At 40.9% G+C, this 13183-nt stretch overlaps 1 pseudogene; it reads right to left on the reverse strand.

Moving 5' to 3' along the window:
• Positions 1-330: 330 nt before the first annotated feature.
• On the reverse strand, positions 331-2990 carry LOC110948743 (fibulin-7-like; annotated as a pseudogene).
• Between the last annotated feature and the right edge of the window lie 10193 nt (positions 2991-13183).

The raw sequence follows: 13183 nt of genomic DNA on the forward strand, positions 1-13183 counted from the left end.
GATTTTAACTTTTATTTCACTTTAAAGGTTTACATATTTTTCCACATACATGTTACAATGTGAGACTTTACACTCCAAAGTGAGGGAAACAATAAATCACTCTGAAAGGAATGGCAACTGCTGGGGAAATAGGAGGATGATGATCTTTACTGTTAGCAGACTTTGGGTGTGTGCTTCTTTCTTTTCTTTTTCTCTTCCTTTTTTTCAAAGTTTTTTGTTAACTCTGTCGCTGTGTGCTTCAATGTCATGTTGATGTTGGATGCTATCTGTGACTTTTTGAAATAAAAAAAACAAAGAACTTTGGGTGTGTGCCACATTAAAGCCATGAACAACAGGGGGCAGTGTTTTATTATAGTTAGGAACTGTACATGAACATACAGGGGTTTCTTTTTTCAACAACTCCACCAAGATGCAGATACAACAATAAATGTTCTTGTTGATCTTTGCCTGGGTAATATTTGACAGAAAATGAAGAAACAGAGAAGAGATATAAAAAAAGCATCAGTGTGCTCTTGACGAGAGAGGTGATAAGAGCCTCTGGGATCTGAAAATGAGGTGCAGACTACCATCAGGTGCCTTCACATCCCACCACTTCAAGCATATTTTCAGTTAACATGAAGTTAGCCATAGTGTGTGTGTGCACTACTCCCTGTCTCTTCCCCTCAGCTGCTCACAGTCTCTGGAGCCTCAGCAGACCTCATCACGCTCCCCTTTGTTCTGTTAAACTTCAGATGAAACCAAGGTATTCACTGTCAAACATAAGTACCGCTGATAACACAAGCTGCTGTCAAAGTGAGGATGCTGGTTTCTGATGACAGTACCCCCGCAAGCAGCCTGAGATCAGGATATTCATTTCAGTCCCCCCCGCAAGCACTCATTAAAAGGCTTTTTTATCTGCACAGTGTGACTCAGCTACATTGGGGAGAGCTGTAGAGAAAAGGCAGTGACGCTGGAGGAGCGGGGATAGAATGATGAGGAGAGTGGATGTAATATGATAAGATTAAGGAAGGGAAGAAAAGAGAGGACAGTGAGGTGAAGAGAACAGACAAAACATCACATTCTCAGAAAGCTCCTTTCACAGATTTTCTATGAGCCCCATTTGTAGATATTTGTGGGCTGCTGTGCACCAAGCTGATGATGAGCAGGGCTTTAGGTGAGCGCTGGAATGGAAGGTATGACAGGAACAGGAGTAACAGAAGAGGAATTTCGGTGAACTTTAAATACAAAATCAACATCTATTGTGGATCCCTGAGGGACAGACACAAGGTCAGCCTCCCATTCAGCTTCCCCTTTGCACACTCCTCCATTGAGACAGAAGAGGGCGAGATGGACTAAAGAACACTGAGAGTTCTATTCTCTGGTGATAATAAAGGCAGCAGTTTTAATTCAGCCTGCTCTTCAGCCAGTGACTGACTGGCTTTCGTGAATTGTCTTCTATTCAGCCGTCTCTATTCATCTATCACTCTCTGTCTACCTCCACTATCTCTGTGCATCTTTTTTTTTCACTCAGCATGCAAACTCGTTTTCTAATGGAGCTGAAGCTCTCTTTCTCCCTTACTGCCATTACTGGTGAGTCTCAGCCTCAGTATGAAGCTTTCATTGCAACTAAAGACATCCTGTTTCTCTCCAGTCAAACTTCACTCTGCCTCACTATCCACACGTGTACTTTTATGTGGTTTCTTTTCCACAAAGTTACATAACACCAAGGAGGAGATAGATGGCTGACGCAGCACAAAACGATCAGACTTTACTTTTAGAGTGCGTGACAAAAATATTTTTCTGTGTGTGCTCGTTTTTGCAAATTCAAAAGTTAAAAGTCATTCATGCACTGTAGGAACACAGAGGGTCTTTCAGCAGCCCATCGCCGGCTGTCTGTCTGCTGAACAGCGTCGCTCTGTTCTGCAAGAACTGAAGTGTTAAACAGCCACTGCTCACATACATCACTGCTTACAGTATATCAGGCTGCTCTTTTAGCATGTTTCAGAAGGCAGAGAGTGCAGAAAGTGTAAAGATTCAAACTGTACAGAACATTTTTAAAAGATTTTATAAATTGGCAAATAGAGGCCAAGTTTTTATTGGTTTACATGTTGTTTAATAATCAGAGGAAATGAATATTATGGCTCTTTTGATCTCGTTCTGAAAAAAAAATAAAATAAATATAGCATGAATTGAAAGTAAAGAGGATTATAAAATGTTCACACATCACGGCTACATGTCCAGTATACATATCAATTTAGCCTTTACAAAAATAATACTTATTTCATGGTGGACGGCCTACCTTTTTGCCTGTTCCAGCTTGTCGTCCTCCACTCAAGTGCTGCTTTACTTTGCTGCTACATCATGTCATTCACCTTTCACATCCTCTACGCTCACTGCTATCTTTGTGCGATATGTGTGTTTCTGTTAGAACTCATACTGAGACACAAACATGGTGACTTTGGTGATGTATCTCCCCAGCTGGTTTCTCCTCTCCATCTCGCTCATCTCCACTCTGCCTCCAGAGTGACCGGGCCCTGCACGGGGCTCACCAGCATCAGCTGACCTGTCACACGGTCTGAACGCTGGACTGTGAAGTGGCGTCGAGCGTGCCTTCCTCCCAGCAGGGAGAAGCGAAGCGTGTCCCCTATTGGACGCAACGCCGAGATCTGAACATGACGCGAGGAGCTGACAGGTTGGACACAACGGCCAGGTAATGGTAGGGAGAAGGAGTTGGGGGCCTGAGAACAAGCCTTGTTGTCCACAGGGCAGGGGTTACGCTCACAACGCCTGGAATGGAATCAAAGCAGGTAAACTGTCAGACTTTGATCTGAAGTCCCAAAATCACTTTTATTTGTGCATCTGGGAGTTGACTTGCTCACATAGGTGACGTCTTGACATATGTAGCATTTGGGATTTTTAGGGCATTCCACACGAACACACTGGAAACCACCGTATGTATTAATGCACATCTGATCCTTTGTGCAGTCGTTTTGTCTGGTGGCACCATTCATCTATATCTGTGAGGGAAAATAGAACCACAATGTCATTAATTTAAAGAAAAAACAATAGCCTAGTGTATGGAAATTAAATTCAGTTATTTTTTTGCGGAAGATTCCACATGATGCCATTACTTAGAAAAAGGAATTCCTTAATGTTTCTTAAATTTGTGATCATCTGGAGAGTACTGGTGCAATTCGTGGCCAACAGAAACTGTATTTCATTGGATGAGGCAGTTTTGCTTCATGACTGATGACATTCTGCCTCATTTATTCTGAAACTTTGAGTACTGCTGAGTACAGATTCACCAAACAAAGATTTATTTTGTTGACTGTGCTCACTTCAGTGATTACTCGAGATCTAAATAATATCTTCAAGATCCCTTTTAATGTTTAACTGTTTTATGCTTTTATACCAGCTCTGTCTTACTTGTTTGGTTTGTTTTTATTATCTGCCTATCAACTGTAAAGTGTCTTTGGAGTGCCCAGAAAAGGGCTATGCAAATAAAATTGTCAGACTGAATGAATTGAAAAGGGAACACAAACTGAACACAGTGAAACAGTGGAGTTCACCTTTACATGCTGCGTCCATTCGCGGGTTACATATATCCAACAGGACAGACAGCGATAGCCCTTCCTTAGCAGTGTTTACACAAGCATGTAAACCTAACTGCCAGCCTGTCCATTTATGGAAGCAGCTCCACATTCACTCGATATCTGAAATTCATAAACACAGACACAGTTAGCTTCCCATTGGCAGAAGCATTACATAGCTTACAATTTGTAGCTGAGGGTTGATGAAGGTGGAAGGCATGAAGCATACCAGTGCAGATGTTGCTGTCTCTGCCAGAGATGGTGTTTCCTGGCTCACAGGTGCAGTGGGGTGGTTCCCTGAACTGTATGCAACGTGACTGACGAACAAAAGGCCCGGCGGTGGCAGCTGGTAGGGTAGCGGTAGCAGCAGAGGTGCTGGGGAGGGTGCGGCAGAGGTGTTGTCATGGTGACAAAGACTGAATGAGGACGTCAGAGGAAAGGAGAGGTAACAGTGGTGTTTAGCTGTAACGAGTTTTAACTTGTTGCAATATCCGCCCCAGCTTTAAGCATTGTTTATTTGCCTGAGAGTATGTGACAGTCATCAGTGATGCACCGAATGTGAGGTTCAGTCCAACTGGCTGTGACAAATGGATTCAATTGGAGATTGACTTGGTGGTAAAAAGGACACCTCTTCTGTATTATAAGCTTGATATACTGAAAAATGGCATTTTTTAGGTCCTGAGAGCTTTATCGAGTGTGCAGATATTCTCAGTATCTACATTATATCGTGAAACCATGAAAATTCGATACCCATCTGCTTTTCATTCTTTAATAGGTTGTTTAATGATGCTGGGTGTTTTTCTTTTTCATTTCTTGTGGTTTCTATTGATTTCTCAATATTGGTCGTTGGGTGTGATCAGCAGGTAGCGATGCGATTACTGTTAAAAGTCTTTTTCTTCTTCAACAACATACACTTTCAAGATTCAGCTGCAACAAAATAAGTTAAGTGCAGATATATTGTCTAAGTGTATTTGTGGACTGATTAGCAAGAAAGAGAGATAGCAGTGCAGAAATATGAAACCTGATATGTTTGGAATCATTTAGACCAGGGGTGTCAAACTCATTTTGGTCCAGCAGCATGTGGGCCAGGTAAATATATATTATCAAATAAATATATTTATAATATATTTATGATATTATTTAATATATATATATATATATATATTATATTATATATATATATATATATGTAATCACTAGATATTTTTAGGATTTTTTTGAAGATTTTTACTCATTTTCTGAAAATATTTACAACAAATTTCTTGTCGAATTTGGGGGATTTTTTTTTTTTAAAAGAAACTTTCAAGAGAATCTTTTAAGGAATTATTGGCATTTTCTTTCTGAAGGTTTTGCAAATTTTCAAAAAATTTGGGGAATTTTTTTGCTAAATTTTCCAATTTTTGTCAGACAAGGAAACAATATTTTTTGGTGCCCATAAATGAAGACAACAGGAGGGCTAATTGAGCCTTATCAGTCATGTTTATGTATATTATGTTTTAATGTAATGACATAGGGATATAATCAGATATTTAAACCTCTCAACAAACTGTAAGATACATAGAAATTATAAATATATAAACGAAACAAACTGGGCTCCAGAGAATACCTCCATCATTCACATAAGAGAGCAGACTGCTGCTGCTCAGCCAGCACCATCGAGGGCTTCAGGCTGGAATTCAATAAAACCCACTGTGTGGAATGTAGCACTGCCTTGTATTGGCAAACCAAACCCCTGGCCAATGTAATCTCCTTCAGCAGACTGGAAGGGTTTGGATACCGGCCTATGAAAATATGTGTCGTCCTAAATACTTGGTTGTTAAGTATGAAGATCATGCAGGTAAAATATTAATATCTTTGGAGTGTTGCATGTTGTCTACATGTGAACTGCAGTGCGATGGTGAAGTAAACCTACATTTCAAACACACGTGTGTGGTCTGTGTATTGTCCTTACATGTTGGCACTGGGCTTTGACAGGTAACTCCAGCCCAAGCCTTTGGCACAGGTACAATAAACTGGTCACCTCATCCACACACGTGCCACGTTCATACAGGGAGAAGATGCACACTCATTTGATATCTGAGGGAAATAACACATAAAGTAGGTTATAAGAGGAACTTCGGTGCTGAGTTTAAACCCTGCCGAGATACAAGGACATATGCAACTTAATAACTTTGATGCTTGGAAACTCACAGAACATGACATCATGACATATGATGTATTAGAGAGAAATATGAGGAAATAATGGAGCGCAGGAGTTAATGTTGGGTGCAGCATAGTGCAGGAGAGGAAGCCACATCTTGATCAAACAGCCTTTGAGCCGTTATCTCAAAGTCAGCGAGCTGTCAGAGGACACAGAGGTTTGGAAATATCGCATGACAAAGCATTCAAAAAGCTCTCTGGACAATGACCGAAGTACATAAAAAAGGAAATATGATCATGGGTCACATATGAATTGCATCTCTACATAGAAAAATGCTGGTGACACGCATGAGCACAGAGAGAGGAAGGACAAGAGAAAGCAGGAGACAGAGAGGTTACAAAGAGCACGATGACAGGGTCGTAAAAGTGATCAGTGGGCTAGATAACCGGATGAGTGATGGCCAGGGAGAAGAAGCTGGTGGGAAGAGATGACGAGGACATAATGGAGGAAATGACCATCTCTGTGACGCCAGGCAGCAGAATAATGATCTCTCACCTCGGCAGGTGGGTTGCTGGCCGCTCCAGGTTCAGACTCTCTGACAAACTCTGCTCTCTGCTCCCACAAGTTCGTATCCAGGGTCACACAGGAAGTGAACCTCGTGGCCCACGCTCTGTGATTTGCCAAGTTTCCTCCCACTGAGGGGGAGCGTCCAGTTTGGGGCAGGTACCTGTTAGAGGGTGTTAAAGACTGGCAGATTGGCAATAATTTGACATGTAACACTTGAATAAATCAACATTTTTGGTGTTTTCCTTACTGTTGATCGCTTTTGTGGTCTGTCTCCCAGCAGCACTCTGCAGTAAATTTATTTTCTTCTTCAGGTTTCGAAGACTCTGCAGGTAGGAGGCTTCATGTGCTGACAGAAGCCTTCTGGACCTGCTTAAGAGACCTTGTATTTCCTGCTTACTAGACAATCTGGACAAAACGGAGAGGTTGAATAAATTCAGAATATTTTTGAGTATTGTTCAAAATTGATCATGTTATTCAATGATTTGTCAGAAAAATTTTTGGCAAAAAGGTTTTTTTTATACATTAATTTTTGATATGCAAGAACCTTGGGAGCATGTTGTGGATTGCATTTCTTTATGACATTAACTGGATACGTATCTGGATTTTGAAAAACGACAACACATTTTCAAGTTTTCTCTGAAAGTATTACTGTCTTTGCTGAATTTATGAATGAAAAAAGCCATTGCTTCTGGCTTTGCTCAGTTGAAATAAATATTTATCAACAGAGAAAACTCCCTCAAGTGAGAGACCACAGGACCACAAGTCAATGATGTCACTGATTTATTAGCAGGAGAACTTTCCATTCATTCAGAAGACTTTAAAAAGATGCTCAGTGTTTGTTTTGTTAAACCTCAAATGATAAAATGAAAAAATGTTCACACTAGCATATCAATTTCCCTTCTCAGCCTCAGAGGATGGTCCTGCTCTGGGCAGATTTATGCATTTTCATATTCCTGCCATTTCCTAAAGACTGACTAAATTGTAGTCCAATGGATAACAATATTCTGACATGGACATTTTTGAGAGTCCTTTTTTCTTCAAAATAGATAGATAGATAGATAGATAGATAGATAGATAGATAGATAGATAGATAGATCTTTGAAACACAATTTTTTTTAATGCATTTTAAAATTCGTCTTATGTGAAAACATCCTTAAATTCCTTAAAAATGGAAATTTTATGCTTACTTGCAGTTACAGGATTGTAATGTTAACTGACATTAGGCATTTAAATTTATTGTCTGTTTTGCAATTTTATAGATATTTTCATATCTACTTTTATTTATTAACAAATCACTAAAACAAAAAGAAATTCTCCAAAGTTACACTTTTTAAAAAGTGTGCACTACCATTGCCATTGGGGATATCATTCCTACATCTATGTACATATACACATTTTGGCAATCAAATAGTTCAATTTTGCACAACATAAAAACGCCATACAAATGAACTGATGTTGTAACCAAAACACAGATTCCAAATGTCAAGACAAGTCTCCTGAAGGACTGCACATGGAGACTTGTCTATTACAGGAGGCCAAGGTGTTCAAATGAGGGGGTAAATGCTGCAGGGATCAGAGTCCTGTTTGGTTACTTGTAATATTTGCGAGCTGGAACCTCGTCACTCGGCCAGACCGCCTTGATTCTGTAACTCAGTCATGAACACAGAAACAGCCTGTGTGTAACTCTGTGTATTCTTGTGATGAGGTTTTAGGTGTGACCTTCCGCAGAGGTTTGAAATCTTCTTTAAACAAAGTTATGTAACGAGTCATTTAGGAAGGGGATAATATCAAACGCTATATATCTTGCATTAAGGGTAATTACTTTGCGGAGTTTGGGGCCACTCAAGCAGTTATGGAACGTCCCCGGCATAAACATCAACTGTTACAACCTCCCTTCACATTGGCTGGAGGGTCGAGGGAGTGGATGGAGTTGTTTGCTGCCCAATCTGCCCTTTCCCTCATTACTCTGCCTCTTTCAACAGCCATCGTTCTCGACCTCCCCTGTCCTCAACATGCATGTTTTCAGACAACCAATTAGTGTTTTCATCCAGCAGGAGTTATGTAGAAGTGTCAATATTTGTTGAAACACCTTTCTTATTTAGCATGACGGGGGTTTTGAAGTCATTTGGAGGGTGGTGGCTGGTGTTTATAGTGTAGTTGTCAAAGGTCTCTTTCTGCCCGTGCAAGGCGACATTTTGCATGGCTTCATGTTTGCTGGGTGATGTTACCACAGCATGTAGGAGACATGTAGGGCTGGAGCTCCAAATCACAGTACAGTTCTAATTAATCTAATCAGATTTATAACTATGAAAAAAACAGCACACACTGATACATGCATACAGCATGCACGCACGCGCGCACGCGCGCGCACACACACACACACACACACACACACACACACACACACACACACACACACACACACACACACACACACACACACACACAAGATCTAAACTGTCACGCTCACATCACAAACACATAATCAGGGTGGTTGTTTCTCACTAGAACACAACCAAACACACAAGCACATATGCAGACACGCATGCAGAGGCCTAAAGAGAGGCATTCACAGACAGATGCAGCTTCTTGGAAATGTTTAGCAGGTTTGCAGTGAAGCACAGCCGAGATATACTGAGTTAATTCAGTCACTGGGGCCTCTGGGATGTTGTTTCTGAAGCTTGCGTGCAAAGTAGTGGTGACTCAAGGTTCACTTTGTCAAAAATGTTCTCTGCCATGTAAGCACATTCAAAGTAGGACTTGTTGTTCATTTCAGAAGAAAGAAAATATTATTTAGGTTTGAGCAACTGTGCCTTTTAAGCCATACATGATTCGAACAAGAACATATTGAAATCAACTCCTTTAAGCTTCAATAGAAATGACTAAACTTATTTAACTGGAATGATCTATTAGCAAATGCACTCTTTAGCCAACATCATTGTGCTGCATACTTGCTTACCTGTCCAAAAGTAGGATGGAGCGAGCAGAAGCACAGAAAGGTGGTGACAATCACAGCTGACGCAAACATGTTTCCACCAACACCAATCCAACGCACAGCCGATTAGCAGTCCTCGAACGTGTTAGAAGCTGCCAGCAGTGTGAACTTCGAGTGGGCAGCCCTCCGAGTCTGTGGAGAGTCCAGGTGAGAGGAAAGACCACAGTTGGCAGTGGGAACGCTGCTGCAGCTAAACGGGGTGGAATGCAGGGTTTACTCCTCAGGAACCAATCAGCAAAAGAGACTTGAAGAAAAATGTGACCACAATATTATCCCTTTACTTAATTTGGAGTGCACTTCCTGCTCAAAGCAGTTTGGTGATGGTGGGAATGTAAAGAGAAGCTGTGCCCTCTGCAGGAACATGTGCATACGTGCATTCCTGTACTGTACAGTAGCAGGATTGAACACAACAACACAGACTGCTCTCAGGTTACAAGCACAGAGCCGTACCTGTCCTGGTTATTATAATGACTATGGGTTCTGGGGAGGTGTTTGACAGTGAGTTAAGGGACATTTCAATAAAAGTTGTGATTTACAGATATTCCTGACCATAAAACAACACTAAATTGAAAATTCTCCAGTGTGTTGTTACTGGTCTGAATCTCAGCACTTTTCCCAGTGACCCTGCCTGCAAAGTAATAGACTATACGGCTCTCAAGTTACCTTGTGAGTGTTCCTCTGTATGTATGCATTATGAACTGTTGGCTGTGGAGAAAATAAGATGACAGTGTTTCTTGAAAAGCTGTCTTTTGGAGGAATTGGATCAGTTAAATGAAATGATAAATATGTGCTGTTAAAACAGCATTCATTGTGTAAATGGACTTTTCTTTTTTATCAGCGTGTGAGTTCAACACTACTGCAGTCTGCAGTTCAAAGTGTAATATGCATTGAGGAGATTGAGGTCTAAAGTATTGCTTTAAGATCAAGTAGAAGGTAGCTTTGGTTGTTGGATTTACCTGAGAAATCATCTTGGTGGGTGGTCATGTCTGACTGAGGCCAGAACAAACTGTGTGTCTAACTGTCGTTTGGCTCAGCGTGGTCAGACAGTCCTGATGCAGCAAAACAAAGAAACAAGAAATAACTGGACTTCTGGGGGCTGATTCCTCAGTGTAAAATACACACAGCCCACAGAAGTGAATGAGACTCTATTGTGTCGCTTTTCAGACTCTGAATCACACCGCAGTGTACAGATCATGACTCACGCTTCCCACACCAGATCCCTAAATAAAACATTATGACCACTTCTAAACAGGCATCCAGACAGCTCCATCCTGGATCTTTCCACACTTAGACCTATCTGATCTTTTGTACCCTTATACTCCTACCATGTCTTGCTCTGCCATGCTAATATAAAGATTGCATCGAGCATCCTAGCCTGTCCATAGTCTTAAAATATAGTGTCTATAAAATACATTCGCCCTCACAAAGAACGTTTTTCCATTTATTGCTTTTCAGCAATGCCTCATAGTTGATTTTATTTGTCCAGCCACAATCTCTCAGTTGGACTGAGGTCTGGGTTCTGATTTACCTTGTTGGATTTAAACCATTTCTGTTTATCCATCCATCCATTCTCTATGCACCGCTTTATCCTCACTAGGGTCGCGGGGGGTGCTGGAGCCTATCTCAGTTGACTCGGGCGAAGGCAGGGACACCCTGGACAGGTCGCCAGTCTGTCGGCAGGGCCACATATAGAGACAAGCAATCACACTCACATTCACACCTACGGACAATTTAGAGTTATCAATTAACCTCAGTATATTTTTGGACTGTGGGAGGAAGCCGGAGGGCCCGGAGAAAACCCACGCATGCACAGGGAGAACATGCAAACCGGGGATCTTCTTGCTGCAAGGCGAAAGTGCTAACCACTACTCCACTGTGCAGCCCCATTTCTGTTTAGTTTTAGCTATATGGTTTGGGTTGTTGTCTGGCTGAAAAAACAGTTCTTTCCTTGACGCAGATTCACTTGCACAACATTGTCTCTCAGGGTTTCCTCATACTTTGCTGCATTAATTTTACCCTCTACCTTTACAATCCTTCCAGGGCCTGCTGCTGAGAAGCATTTTCGCATCATGATGCTGCCACCACCATGCCTCACAGTGCAGATGCATGTTTGTGATGATGTGCACTGTTTGGTGTCCATCCAATATAACGTCTAGTCTGATGCTAAAAAGCAAAATGTTGGTCTTATCAGACCAAAGAAGCTTCTTTTGCTTTACTTCAGAGCCTCCCACATGCCTTCTGGGGAACTCTAATGGAAATCTGATATGAATTTCTGTCATTAGTAACTTTCTCTTTGCCATGAGTGGTGAAGTTCAAGCAGCACCTCTCCCATCTCAGCCACCAAAGCTTGTAAGTCCTTCAGAGGAGTCATAGGTGTCTTGATGGCCACCTTCACTATTCTCTTTCTGGCACGGTTATTGAATTTTTGAGGATGTCCTGCTCTAGGCACATTTATGCATATTCAATATTCCTTCCATTTCCTGATGACTGACTTAATTGTATTCTAATGAATATATTGTAACACGGACATTTTCTTGTATCCGTGTGATGAAGAAAATAGCACACCTTTAGCTACTAGTGTCATACGTCAACCCCTTCATTCATTTTATAGTGTTGGTCAGAGAGTGGGTCAGAGGGTAAGGAGGGGGCTGAATAGAAATACAAGGGTAAAAAGTGGTTAATTTGGATATGCTTGCTAATACAGAGGGTATGACAAAAATAACAAAAAGTAATTGACTCCAAGAATCTGGCAAACAGTTGCAAATGGAAAGGTGTGACAACAAAAGGTGAGGGGGAGTCTGACAGACAGTAACAAATAACAGAGACAAAGGAATTGTGGACAACCGTGGGAATGGGGTACTGTCCAAATGCTCTGGGTCGGCTTACCTTCGAGGACTCATGCTCTGTGTTGGTAAGCCATAAGAGTACTTATTCACCAGTGACTGGACCTTCCAAACAGTCCTTATACAGCAATCACTTGAGATACATTGACTGCACTCAGATGATCTCCTAAATTCGCTGATTATGTGACTTGTAATACCAATTGATTGTACCTGTGTTAAATCAGGTGGGCCATTTTAAAGGTGATGAATAATTACCAACCCATTTTTTACATTTTAGATTCAATTAATTGAAATTACAATGTACAATCAGTTTTCAATTTCATATAAATATGGATTGTTTTTTGTAAATTATTGTCAAAAAGCCAAATTAAATTGACCACAATTCAATGTTGAAAGTAACGAAAAGGGAAAACTTTTTATAGTCACTGTAAGACTCATGTGACTCATATGAAAGTAGACTAGATGAGGCCCTCAAAATCACCTTCCCATCAACAACAATGATGAACATTCTTGTTCAACTTCGTCATCAGAGTGGCTCAGTGCTCTTTTTGTCATTTAGAGGTGGTGGATTACGGTAGAGATGATTCAGTTGTATGCTTTGTCTTTATTGTCTGACAGCCAGAAGTTACACAGCTGTTGCAGACAAACAAAGCATTTTGTTTTAAATGTCCTTAAGACTTAATTGCAATGTTGAGATACTTTAATGTCGAATTCCATTTTATATTACAGTACAATTATGATCCACCACATTGTACCCTTGAGAAAACACTTGCACATTTATAGCAGGTACTTAGCCATCATTCATGATATGACATGCACATCACAGCCATCTAACTGATGCATTGAATTGTTGTAGATGAAATCACTAAATGGCAGAACCTTCTTAAAATCAGCTCAGCTAGCTACAGCTTTAGAAAGCTGCTTATATTACATCAGTAACAGTAATCCAACAATGTGAGTAGAAATGTAAAATGGGGCAATTGTGCAGTAAGAGCATTGGCTCTGATGCTCAGCTCTGACTGTTGGACGGTGGGAACCTAAACTGTTCCTTCTGCATGTTTGCACCCAC

This window comes from Acanthochromis polyacanthus, chromosome 2 (assembly GCF_021347895.1).
Source record: "Acanthochromis polyacanthus isolate Apoly-LR-REF ecotype Palm Island chromosome 2, KAUST_Apoly_ChrSc, whole genome shotgun sequence".
In the NCBI taxonomy this organism is placed as follows: Eukaryota; Metazoa; Chordata; class Actinopteri; family Pomacentridae; genus Acanthochromis; species Acanthochromis polyacanthus.